A 13,818-nucleotide genomic window follows, 5' to 3' on the forward strand; every position below is an offset into this window, starting at 1 on the left:
TGAAATCTGGAACATTAGACAAACTTGGATTTGGTATTCCACAAAAATCTCTGGTTGAAGCATCTCTCAAAGTTGCATATCGTATTGCTAAAATCAAGAAACCGCATACTATTGGAGAGACGTTAATTAAGCCATATGCGCTGGAAATGATTGAACTAGTTTGTAGATTGGAACAGAGGAAAAAAAACTTAAGGCAATTCCATTTTCAAATGATGTGACACAGTCAAGAATAGTTGAAATTTCTTGCAATATCTTGAAAAAGATCATCGATGAATTGAAAGTATCGCCATTTCCCTTTAATATGCAACTGGATGAAACTACAGATATCTCGAATTATAGTCAACTTCTTGTTTTTGTTCATTACGTGTCTCTTGATACTATCAAAGAAGAATTTTTATTTTGTGAGTCTCTTTTGCAAACTACAAAAGCAGTTGATGTTTTAGCAATGTTAAATGTTTTCTTTACCAAGCAAGACTTCGGCTGGAAAGAAAAACTTCATTCACTTCGTACAGATGGAGCAACTGTGATGCTTGTACAGATGGAGCAACTGTAATGCTTGGCAATAAATCTGGTTTTGCCCTGTTGGTGGAAAAAAAGTCTCCTAATGTTCTTGTTACTCATTGTTTTTTACATAAACATGCGCTGGCTACAAAACTCTTCCAACCAGCTTAAAAGAAGCATTATCAAAAGTTATTACAACCGTAAATTTTATTAGACGTAGAGCTCTTAATCATCGTCTCTTTAAAACGCTGTGTCAAGAAATGGACGCAGAACATGAGGTACTTCTGTACCACACGAAATTGCGCTGTCTGTCACGAGGGCAGGTTTTGCAACAATTTTTCGTGTTGAAGATCGAATTATCACTTGTTCTAGAAGAAAAAGATAACTCATTCTTCGAATATTTAAACAAAAAAGATTTTACCTATAAATTGGCTTACCTAGCAGATAATTTTAACCACATGAACAATATAAGTCTTTTAATTCAAGGACCCGATATCACCATTATGGATGCAGCTGAGAAACTACAAGCATTCTAATTGAAGATGCCACTTTGAAAAAAATAGAATTCAAAATGAGATCTATGCAAACTTTTAAATGTTGGACGAAGTGCTTTCTGAAAATGGATTTTGGCAGGATAATTTGTTACTGAATAACTTAAAAAATAAAATCTGTGTACACCAGGAAGTACTTCAAGTTTCATTGAAAAAATATTTTAATTTAGATGAGATAAAGATAAAAGATGAGTTGTGGATTCGTCATCCTTTTCTTTGTGATATTGACTGTATCGATGATTATGAACCTTACCAAAGATGAGCTTATTGATCTTAGAACAAAGTCCTTGCTGAAAATGGATTTCGATTCAAAAACACTCGGAGAGTTCTGGTCTTCTGTGAAAGTAGCCTACGCATTGCTTGTAAAGCGAGTTATTTCAGTTATAATTCCGTTAGCTACAGTGTATCTTAACAAAGCCGGACTTTCCAGAGTTGTGACAATAAAAACAAAACATCGTTATCGATTGAATGTTGAACATGTTATGCGTGTTGCTTTGTCGAAAACCATCCCTCTATTCAATTTATTAATTAAGGAAAAGCAGCAACAGCCTTCAGACTAAAAATTTTAGTTTTAAATATTTTGTATACTATTGAAATAATAAAATTAAATGCTAAAATAAATTAAATACTAAAAATTTGTTTTTTGCAATTTTTTTTCTCAGATGGGTGGTCCGTGACTTCCAAAAAAATTTTGAAAGGGGTCCATTGTATCAAAAAGGTTAAGAAACACTGCTGTAGGGCTATCTACTTTCCCATCAAAGATGTGAAAAACAATAAGGGAGGAGAAGGGGCTAGATGTTAACGCAAGCATGAGATATATAAAGGACACATTGTTTAATTGAAAAATAATAGGCGTATGAAGGTATATAAAGTATAATTTCGTTAAACATGTGAATAATTTGCAATATAAATGGCGGTGGTAGTTACGATTGAATAATTAAAAAGATTAAATAAATAAGAAAAGAATTGAGTTTCTACTACATCTTACGATTTTAGTCGCATGTGCCTTGTATACGATATTTCCATGATGGTGGTTTTTAGTTCTAATTTATTAAAATAAAGAAAAGCATAAAAATTTGAAGGTTAAAAGAACAAAGTCGTAAAAAATTGTTTAGAATGACGAAGTGTCTGAAGTAAACATGTTTAAAGCCAGTTTTTTATTCAAAAATATTTTCAACATGGAAGTATAATAATTAAGTTCTCCCGCAAAAATCGTCTTTTGAAAGTAGTGGAGTATTGACTACATTTCGAAATTAAATTTCAATAACTACGTTTTTTTAAAAAAAGCAGTTGTACTCAACCATATTTGTAATAAGGTAATTGTAGTTTGAAATAACTACAAAAAAAAAATGTAGTTTTTCCGACCGATCATTTCTAACGTTTTGATAAAAGTTTAAGAAAAATTCTATTAAATTTAAAAATATCTACCCCACTGCCTTAATTTATAACCATTGAAAAAATTATTTCTCTTTAACCTCAAATATTAGACGGTATGATCTTGCATAAATTCACTTGCTAAAGAGTTAAAATAAATCCAATCAACGTTCTTTTATATTTCAACACCATCAGTGCTTTGCAGAAACCCTGAACTTTCCCACCAGATCAACATCACGATCACTACTCATCCAGGTGGCGTATCATGCTACAAAAGTATCATAAATTGTCTAATGAATATTTGTTTAGAAATCCCAAGCAATTTGCCATCTTCATGAAACAAACTTCATTAGGGTTGAGCACAGCGTAAAGAGAAAAGGATTCACGGTCCAGCTATTTCCACCCTGACAAGATAGGGTGATCGTTCTGGCGGTTTCACTTTCTTTGATGATACCCTATCACAGTGGGTCGTATGTCATAGAGATGATGACATGTCGTATGTCATTAGAATTCCTATCCCATATGATGGCTGACTCCCTTTTTCTATCATCCCATGTTATATTTATGATGTATAGATTTCAGATTTCTGACATTCATTCAATAAATAGTTTTTTTTTTTTTTTTTTTTTAATCTGCCTCAATAAATTATCCAGGCGTTAACTTCGAAAAAAACTTTTTCTTTTCCAATTTCAAAACGAAAAAAAAAAATCAAAATAAAAAATAATATTTCTAAAAACCAAGTTTTTGCAGTGGAGAATAATAATTAAAAAATAAAAATTTAAAAAACGAAAAACGTGGTATTCTCCCCTACAAAAACGTGGTTTTTAAAAATATTATTTTTCATTTTGATTCTTTTTTTTTTTGTACTCACTTTTAAAATCTCAATTTTTTCACTCACTGTGCACAAAACTTTTCAACTGACATGTGACACTAATTTGAAATAATCGAATCGACAACAAAAGACAATCGCGAAAATATTAATTTTTCTTCAATTTTAATTTTATTTTACTTTGTATGTCTTCTTTCTCTTCATTTTCATGCATTGTCATCCAATTCTGAACTATGTGACAAATTTGAACTCTGTAGCTAGTCGGGAAGTTAGTTTAAAATCGATTACAAAATTCCACCCGAACAGACATACAGGAATGCAACTTAATATAAACGTGGTAAAAACGTTGTCACATATTTACCAAAAAACTTTTTTGACAAATTGAAAAATATTTAAGTCTTTTTTTTTATTGGTCAAGATTATAAAACTTAGTTTTTTTAAAGCATAAATATGAAACAAACTTCAGTTAAAAATTTTCAAAATTGTCTACCGTCTCAGGCAAAAATCTCTTTTAGTGGATCCGTGAATTATCGCTTATTTTTAAACACCAATTCCTGTTCCTTAATATCAGATTCGTTGTAAAAGTAAAACTTAAAAATTAGCTCAAAGATCATTGAAAATCATTCCATTTGGAATAAAGGGTAAAAAATTTCCGTGACCGGTAAACCCCCTTGAAAAATGGAAAATTAAAAATGCAAGGTAAGGAGTTGTTCAATTATTTCGTAAGCACCTAACGAGGAAGAGGTTTTGTGGCTTGTTTGTGTGAGCCATTAAGATCTCGCTATATTCAAAATTTTCTTAAAAAACAAAACAAAAAAAGGTGCAAAAAATATTCAAACATTTTCAAATTTAATGTAAAAGTTCAATTTCGGAAAATAAATAAATAGAAAAAAATTTCGAAGTGTTTCGGAGGACAACAGTTTTGAATACAAAAGAAAAACAAAAGATTTTTAAAGAATACTCTGCACAAAATTTTATAGCATGAGTTAAAACATAAATTTTCTTTTATGCGAAGCTATATCGTTTATTGTAATATCTTTTTTTTTATATTTTCGATTTTTTTTTTTAAAATTAGATTATTGCAGTAAAAGTCAAAGAAAAAAAAACGAAAGGTGTTACGACTTCTTTACGTAAGTATGGCAGGGGGTTTGAGATGCACTTATTTTTTTTGATAAGAGAGGAGAGGGAGTTTAAGATAGCCAAAAATATGATTATTTTATTTTTATTATTACATTATTATATTATTTTGTTATTATATTAGTATGATATGAAATTACTTTATATTTTAACAGCCCTTAATAGTAACATATATATATATATATATATATATATATATATATATATATATATATATATATATATATATATATATATATATATATATATATATATATATATATATATATATATATATATAATATATATATATATATATGAAATGTAGCACTTAGGTCTTCCGGAATCTACCTGAAAACCGTATTTTTAGTAACACATGTTTTCAATTTTCAACCCAATCTTTACATTAGGTTAATAAGTTAATTGCGGATTAAATAAAAAGTTTCGTGTATTGCTGGAGCCCTAAATGTTACATTTCGCATATAGATTTTTTATATTTACTTCATTTTCCACACTTTACATGTTTGAAATTGAAAACTAAAATTTGTATAATATTTATGCTTTTTTAAAGAAAAATAATTTACGTTTTCGTCCAAAAATATGTAAATAAACTTAAGATTTATTTCAGGAGACCTAAATTTCTTTCAATTTGAATTTAAAAAAATTTTGCTAAATATGTGAACTCTTTTAAGGGGACAATGGACGTTCAAAACCAAAAATTTTAATTTTCCTCCTAGCCATATGAAATTTTTATTGAATATTGGTAAGCTCAATAGAAGCCTGTGTATCATTTTTTTTAAGAAAACGTTAATTATTTTTCAAGTTACAGCTAAAAGTATATTTTTAATTAACGATAAATTAGCAATACATAAAATGTCCCTTGTGCATCAGTTTTGCTTTTTTCAAAATTATTTTTGTACAAAAAAGGAGGTTATAAGTACTTTAATGTATTTAACTTGTTTCAGGTACAATATAGAGCAATAATGTGTATCAAAAGTTTTTTTACACATCGCTCTTAAATTTTCATCAAAAAATTACTATTCATAAACTTTCGTTTAAATATTAGCAACACAAATTTTTGTGCAATGCTAACTAATTGTAGTTCTATCTTTAGAACAAACATCAAATAATCCCTGAAAAAAATTTCAGAGCAATAGAGTAAAAATTGATGCACAAGGAACTTTTCGAAGATGGAAAATCATCCAAAAATCTTATTCTGGGAAAAATCTATATTTTTCAATGCAAATGACTTACAACATACAGATTGAAACTCTTATAACTCGTTAACAAAATCTCCAATTTGAATTCTGTTTGCTGTATATTATTCAGAAAAGTATGATTTTTTTTAATATCACAAAAAACAAAAACACCAAGTTTTAAGGATTTTTCGTATTTTGAACGTCCATTGTCCCCTTAAATGACAACTTTTCTCCAATTGAATATCTGCCGAAGACGTCGTCGTAGGTAAATCGTGGAATTTGTCAACTCAGAAGCCAATCAAGTTTTAAAAAGTGACGTCACTTACAGGTAGGTATCCAATTATATCTGATTTACATCGCATGGTTGGCACAATCACTTCACTTCTTTTTGAGTTGCAATTACCTAATTGAAATTTATGTATTTCGTAATATGGCGGTTCCTAATTTCTTTTCGGCTAAGGAACCCTAATTAAACAATCTTCTTTTGAGGAACTTCTAGTTCATAAATAAAATTCATTAGTAATTGCGAACTTAATAACAAATCTATAAATAAAATTCATTGGTAATTTCGAACATAATAACAAAAGAAAAAATAATTATTAAGAAAATAATTAATGTGAAGAACAAAGTTTGTACATGATTTCATCCATGGTAATCTTGAAAATATGCTTATGTCAGACAGCTGAAATCATAGGTCAAGAGCAGCATCTTAGTCTAGTTCTGTTGTCTATTTGATCCATGCATAAGCTAAATATGAAGAAAAAAATGGAATTACGGTTGCGATTAAAGTGAAAACAAAGCATAACTGTTATACATCTCTGTATTTTAAAATTTAATTATTTCAGTTGGAATTGTAAAGTTCTACACTATGTAAACAATCTATCATTTAGCAGCTAATGTTTTGAAAAATTTTGCATGGCAAAATTGTAGGCAAGATCTGAAACATAATCATACTTGAAGCTTTTAGAAATGACGTCATTTTTCTTCTTCTTCTTAGGCTCTACAGCCGGTAACCGGCCTAGACGGTCTCAGTCAGTTTACCCCATCTAGATCTATTCGATACGATATTTTTCCTTCTATTAAGTCCCAAGTCCTTTAACCACTTCTCTTCTCTATCTAGCCAACTTGTTCTAGGCATGACGTCATTTTTAACCATGTAAAATTTGGATCTTCCAAAAGTAGGAGAGGAAATGAATTTACGAAAGAATGAATTAGAATTTATTTTTCGAAACAAAAAAAAATGTCCTACCGTTAGGCAAAGGGAAAAACTCTCTTTTGCCTTTCTTGTTAATTAGTATCAGAAGTTTTAATGTCCCATGAATATTAAATTAGTAGGTAAATTATATTATTTCTCTCATATTTTTGGATGAAACGAGATAGTTTTACAACCACTGCATGTTAATTATGTAAATAATTATGAATATGGATGAACAATTACAATTAAATTACATTTTTTGAAATTAGTATACAGTTTAAGTAATTATAAAGAAAGTATAGAATGGTATAGCAAGGCAAGTTCATTCTAAATCTGCTACAAAAATTTTATTTCTAAAAACGTAAACGGTGTTATTTTTAAACTTAAAGTGATATTTAAATTTTAAATATTTTGTTAGCTTTAAAATAAAACTTAACTTTTACATTAAAATATAAATTTAAAACCAATCAATTCATTAAGTTGATCAATTGATAATCAACTAATTAATAATCAATTGAAACTTAACTTATTTTTTAAATTGAAACTAACTTTATGTTAATTTAAATTTTAAGAAATTAAACTTCTTTATTGAAGTAAATTGAGAGCCACAATTAATTTTTTATAGGATGCTACGATCACTATTATTGGCAAAGAAGAAAAATTTATGTTTGGGTGAAAATAAAAAAAAGTAAACAAAACCATTTTTGAGAACAATAAACCAAGGCGAAACAACACAACTTCTTTTTTTAATAAGCTTGTTAGTATTCAGCAAGCATATCTGCAAGGTACTTCACCACAATAATTACAATTGACACCTATTGTTTGATGCTTAAAGAGCCAATAGAAACTGTAAAAAATTAGCGTCATTATTTACTTGATCTTTGAACTGTTTTGAAACCATCAAATGGAAGAGTGATTGGAGCAAGGCTTTTTTCATTCTGTATTTGCTTGGCGAAGAAATGACTTTAGATTTGTTGAATCGAAGAAACCCATGAAGTTTGACACAAAGAAAAGTTAGTTATCTGGTAAACATATCTTTTCGTCATAAACAATAAGATGAAATTTAAGTAAGTAAAATAAAAAATTTAATAAATAAATGTGACAATAATGACCAATTCTGGGTTTTCATGTATGCATATTTCCTTTGAGGAAGAAGGGACAACAAAAATTAAGGCGAAAAGAAGTTTTACAGAATTATATTTGTTTTTTCTTACCTTCCTTTTGTCAATTAATAATCGGAGAAACATTCGTTTACCTCTTAACATGCATCTAATATATTCAATGTAATTTTGAAGATTATTTTAATAAATATGGTTGTTTATGATCTTTTATAATCTATAACAAGCATAATATATAACAGAGATAGCGAGCCTACAACACGCGTGGTACGCAAAAAGTTCATAATAATCAAAGCAATGATTTAAGGTTATTTTTAAAAATAAATATAACAAGTAGTACGCTGTATATCTTAAAATAATAAGCCATAATTTAGCTGGCACACTAATTGAAACCAGTTCACCATCTTTGATCTATAATAATAAAAAGATTGTGCTTTAGTCCGTTTAGGATTGGATACCTGCAAGAGACGTCATCGTTAGTAAAACGTGGTCGATTCAGAAGCCAATCAGGTTCGATACACACGTGTGACGTCGCTCACGGGTATCCGATTAAATGTGTAATAAATCACGTGGTTAGGCTTAAATCCCTTAACTTCTTATCGAATTGCAAGTATCCAATTGTTGTAAGACACGGAAGTGTCAACAATTACTAAATTGCTAATGAGAATAGAAATGTAAGAACATATATGGCAGTACTTTTACTTTCGTTACTTGTACCGCCGGTACAAGTAAAAAGTACGTACTTTTACTTGTACTTCGTTACTTTTTAAATTTAGTACTTTTACTTATACTTTCGTTACTTTTTTAGGGAAAAAGTACAAGTATTTGTAACGGAAATGTCGAATGAAATCGTTACTTTTTTCTAAAACTCGGTAAGCTTTCTAAAAATAATAAAATAAAATAAATGCTTTCGAAATGTAATTATTTTGAAAAATGAATAAAAGTATTAATTAGCAAGTTATTTTCATTCATTTTCGAGTTTTATGCATTTGTTTAAAAAATTTAAATAAAAAATGTTGGATTTTGTTATGACGTTTTTCAATTTTCTTTTTGAACTCACTAGTAATACATTTTTGTCTTAATGCATTTTTTACTAAATACATTTTTACCTAGAACATTTTATACTAAAATTATGTTTATGCCCGACCTTGTCAAACAACGCCCAGTCAAATCTCTAAGAACTTCAGAACTATTTGTGCTATTGTAAACTATTATAATTAATATTTTAACTCTTGAAAACTCGAAGGTATTAATTTAGCCGCTGATACTAAAATTCGTTTACAAATTTTAATTATTCCGTTAGGCAGAAATGTTCGGAAAATGATTTCCTCGCATGACTTGAGCATTAGCCATTGTTACAAATAAAACTGTAGACTGCTCTGTTTCAACTTATACTGCACATTCAATTATTTTTAATTAGCTCAAAGATCACAAAGCTATCTGAAACCCCGTGTTTGCTTTGTTTATGTTTGTGCTTTTAAAACGCGTTTCTATAGAGTAAAAAAATTTTAAATCAATGGTAATTTAAATAAATAAAAATAATAAACTAAAAATTAAAATCAATAGATAAAATTTCTTTTTCGCGCAAATCCATAAAAAGTTTGATATTAAAATTATATTTGATTTTAAAATTATATTATACGATTATATTATACGATTATATTATAAAATTATATTATAATATTCTTCCAAATTTAAAAGTGAATTAGTGTCCATAACATTCAAAATTAAAAATAATTAAATAAATAATAACAATTTTTGCGAAAAAATTAAAGAACATAAGAATATCTATATATATAAAAGTGAATGTGTGTCTGTCTGTCCTCTATAGACTCCTAAACCATCCGACAGAAAGCTATGAAACTTGGCATACAGATAGTTCAAAGCACGAGGAAGGTTTCTGTCGACATTAGAACATTCTGCGACAAACCGTTCCAGCGGTATCAGCGAAAGTCGAAATGGAATTTTCTGATTGGTTAAAAGCTAGCCATTGTTTTAAATTTTGCTGTAAACGATTCAGTTTTCAAATATCTTGAAGATAACAACAGTGATATTTTCTATCTTATAACTCTATTCATTTAGAAAAGTAAATTAAAGTAAATTGCATATACTTTAATTTTTAATTCGCGCGTTTCTTTATGTCAGGTGAGCACAAGCAAGTAAAATCAACGAGAATAGATTTCTTAATTGTTGGTCGTATCACGGATTCAGTACTGTGAAAACTGTTTAATAAATATAAAGACAGAAGCAAATGTCATTCAAATTGCACGTTTTCAGAAATATTTATATTTAGTACGTAATTTTAGGTTAGCACAATTAAATATACTTTTCGAAGATTTCAGTGCTGTGACAGTTATCATTTGAAAACTATTAGTTTGTTTGTTTATTTATGCAAAGTTTTCGAATTCATCCATTTTATTTCTTTCATTTATAAAATTAATTTTTGTTTTAAATCTTATAATTTTCATATTTCTTATTCATCTCATTTTTATTGCTCTTTTTATTATTTAAAATATGTATGTGATATTTCGATTTAGCAAATTTGCGACCACTGTCAACTTTTACATTTCTTTTTCTTTGTCAGAAAGAATATTTGCAAAAATATGCCGCCTAAGCAAATCGCTCTTAGTCGGTCGACATCTCAAGCGCGCAAAAAGAGAACTACCCGTGTTTCAGAAACATCGGAGCAACGGGAAAAAGACTTGAAACTAATCGAGAACAGAATGCTTTTGCCCGTTCCTTAGAAACGTCTGAGCAACAGGAAAGAAGACTGTCAACAAATCAACTACGAACTACACAAGCCCGTTCGTCGGAAACATCAGAGCAACGGGAAGCAAGAATGAAAACCGACCGAGAACGCATTTCGCTATTCAGGCGTTGCCAATACTCTGATTTGAATTTCAGTGCATTTCACTATGATCCGACAACAAACTATAGTCTTCCCCCAAGTGTCATCATCGGAGAAATATATCAATTATGTATGTTTTGTAATGCTCTCAAATTTAAAAATGAAACAGCTGAAATTTGCTGTTCTAGAGGCATACTGAAACTACAAGATTTTACGTCGCCTGCTGAGACATTATCAACCTTCGTATCAGGTCAAACAAACCAATCGAAACATTTTTTGGCGCATATACGCCGGTACAATTCGTGTTTCTAAATGACTTTATTCGGTGCTACACGTATCGTGAACGAGAATTACATCCCAGCATTCAAAGTGCAAGGCCAAATTTATCATCGTGCAGGATCACTTCTTTCAATGCCTAACGCAGATCATAAATTTCTACAAATTTATTTCATGGATAACACAAATGATCAAGTCAATCAACGTTGTCAGGTAAACAATGGCACTAAACAAAAAATTGTTACCGTATTACAAAAATTTTTCGATCAACATAATCAGTTAATTAGGCTGTTCACAATTGCCCTTGACTAAATGTCATCCGATATTTACAAAGTTGTTATTAGAGCTGAAAAAACAGCTGTAGGCCACCACAAAGAAAAATACAATGCGCCAACATTGGATGAAGTGGCTATTGTTATAGTTGGCGAAGAATTTACCTCCCGCGATACAGTTCTTCATCGCAGAAATCGTGACGTTCAAAGAGTTCTCAGAAACTTATCGATCATATGATGCATTGCAATATCCTATTTTATTTTGGTGAGGAGAGGAGGGATATTATTTTAACATAAAATTAAGAAGTCCGCAAACAGGCGAGAAAACCAATAAGAAAGCAAGTGCAATAAGTTTTTATGCATATAGATTAATGATTGCCAAAACGCTGATAATCATACTTTAAAATGTCGACAATTAGTTCATTAATACATTATCGATATGTATGCGAAAATTGAAACTGAACGCCTACTGTATATTAAATTAAATCAAACCAAATTACGTTCAGAAGAATGCATTCATTTACGGGATGCAATAATTAATGATGGTAACGTTAATCCTAATGATGTGGGGAAAATGATTATATTGCCGACTACATTTGCAGGGAGAAAAACTTGGACTCCCTGCAAATGTAGTATTCATACATGTCTGAGTATTCATACATGTGCCTTGGACTCCAAGGCACATGTATGAATACTCACAGGATGCAATGACATATGCTCTCGCATATGGGCTCCTAGATTTATTTATTACATTTACGTGCAATTCTGCTTGGGTTGAAATTAGAGATATTTTGTTACCAGGACAATCATCATCGGATCGTCATGATATTACAGCACGTGTGTTCAAACAAAAATGATAATCTTTACTTGATTTCATTGTGAAGCGTCATGTTTTTAGAGAGACACGGTGTTGGGTGTACTCTATTGAATGGCAAAAACGAGGATTGCCTCAGGCACACATTCTAATTTGGCTTATTAAAAAAAAACCACCTTGCCAAACTGATCAGATATCAGCAGAAATTCTTGATGTCCCCATAGATCCAGTCTTATTTCAGATCATTGTCCAAAATATGTTTCATGCTCCGTGTGCATCACCATACATGTCTGTTTGAAAATGCACTAATGATATCCTAGAGAATTAACTGCTGAGACTATCACTGGTTTTTTCACCATTAAATAAAATTTGCATTTCAAATCATAATCGCAAATGTCATTTACGCACTTAAATACAAAATTCAAATTCAAATTGAAAGCGTTGCAACGCACGCAGGGTACAGCTAGTTATTCAATAAAATTTTAGGTTACTTTGAATTTTCGATTTCCTAGAAATGTACATTTAAATCGTTACTTTTTTTGTTTAGTACTTGTACTTTTTACTCGTTACTTTTTAAAATAAGAACTTTTTACTCGTTACTTTTTTTAAAAATACTTGTACTTTTACTCGTTACTTTTTAAAAGTAACGTTGCCATATATGTGTAAGAATAAACCGAAAAAAATATGGTGCTATGATTTCAAGTGCTAAAATCCTTTTTTTTTTACAATTTAAGAGATGAGACGAATGTAAAGTATTCTAATTATTTAGTACTGAGTATATAGTTACAAAATCCATCCAAAATCTTCATCTTAATGAGCATATTTTTCTCTTCAGTTTCACATTAAAATCTTCAAAATAATTGAATTTGAATGGAAAATAGAGTGGCTGCTTAATCTGGTGAATGTTTCCCCAATAGTTTTGGACGACAGTTTGACACCTTATGCACTCACTCTAATCTTTCCTTTCAAAAAACATCATAAGTCATCTCTCTGAGTTTATAATATGTATAATTTTAATAATTTAGTATATAGCAACTAATTTATTATTATATGGATTAGTTCTTTTTTCTGTAACTTAAATTTTCAGAGCTTAGTCTTCTTCTACAAGTGATTGAAAAGTTAAAATTAGTTGAATAATTGTTCTCTTATCTGTAAACAATCCTTCTCATCTGTTTGATTTTAATTACCTTAACTATTTAGTCTCTTAAATTTAATGTATAATACAAAGTTGTATTTACATTACAAAGTAGGGCATACATTTATTTAATTTTCATATTTAAAGTACTTAGAAAGCAGGGTTTACTTTAAGAGAAATGAATTGAGGCAAAAATAACTTTAATATTTTTGATTTTATGTTTCATGTGCATTAACCTTTTTGTTTTTTGACTAGTTGCCTTTGGCAACCAGTTTAGTCACATTTGAAAAATATATTTTACACCTCATAAACTTCATGTCAATCCTGTCATTTATATACATAACTTAAGTATCGTATAGTATATACCAGAGTTGGCCAAAAATGTAATCGATTATATTTTTTGATTACAGTAATCAATTACTTGTAATCATGATTACAATTTTCAAAAACTTTGATTACGGCTGTAATCATGATTACAATATTGATTACAGTAATCAATTACTTGTAATCGTGATTACAAAGTTTGTAATCATGATTACAGCTGTAATCATGATTACATAGTCGATTACAGTAATCAATTACTTGTAATC

The 13,818-nt window shown here is 29.5% G+C and overlaps 1 long non-coding RNA gene across 1 annotated transcript in view; it reads right to left on the minus strand.

The window, feature by feature from the left end:
• Positions 1-5,665: 5,665 nt before the first annotated feature.
• The window catches only part of LOC122268203 (uncharacterized), a 31,156-nt gene continuing 23,003 nt past the window's right edge, over positions 5,666-13,818 (minus strand). The window contains exon 3 of the long non-coding RNA XR_001585732.4: positions 5,666-6,317. This is a non-coding gene — a long non-coding RNA (uncharacterized LOC122268203). The remainder of the gene's footprint in view (positions 6,318-13,818) is intronic.

The sequence above is a fragment of the Parasteatoda tepidariorum genome, chromosome 9, assembly GCF_982258835.1.
Source record: "Parasteatoda tepidariorum strain Cologne lab strain chromosome 9, Ptep-v5.0, whole genome shotgun sequence".
NCBI classification, from domain to species: Eukaryota; Metazoa; Arthropoda; class Arachnida; order Araneae; family Theridiidae; genus Parasteatoda; species Parasteatoda tepidariorum.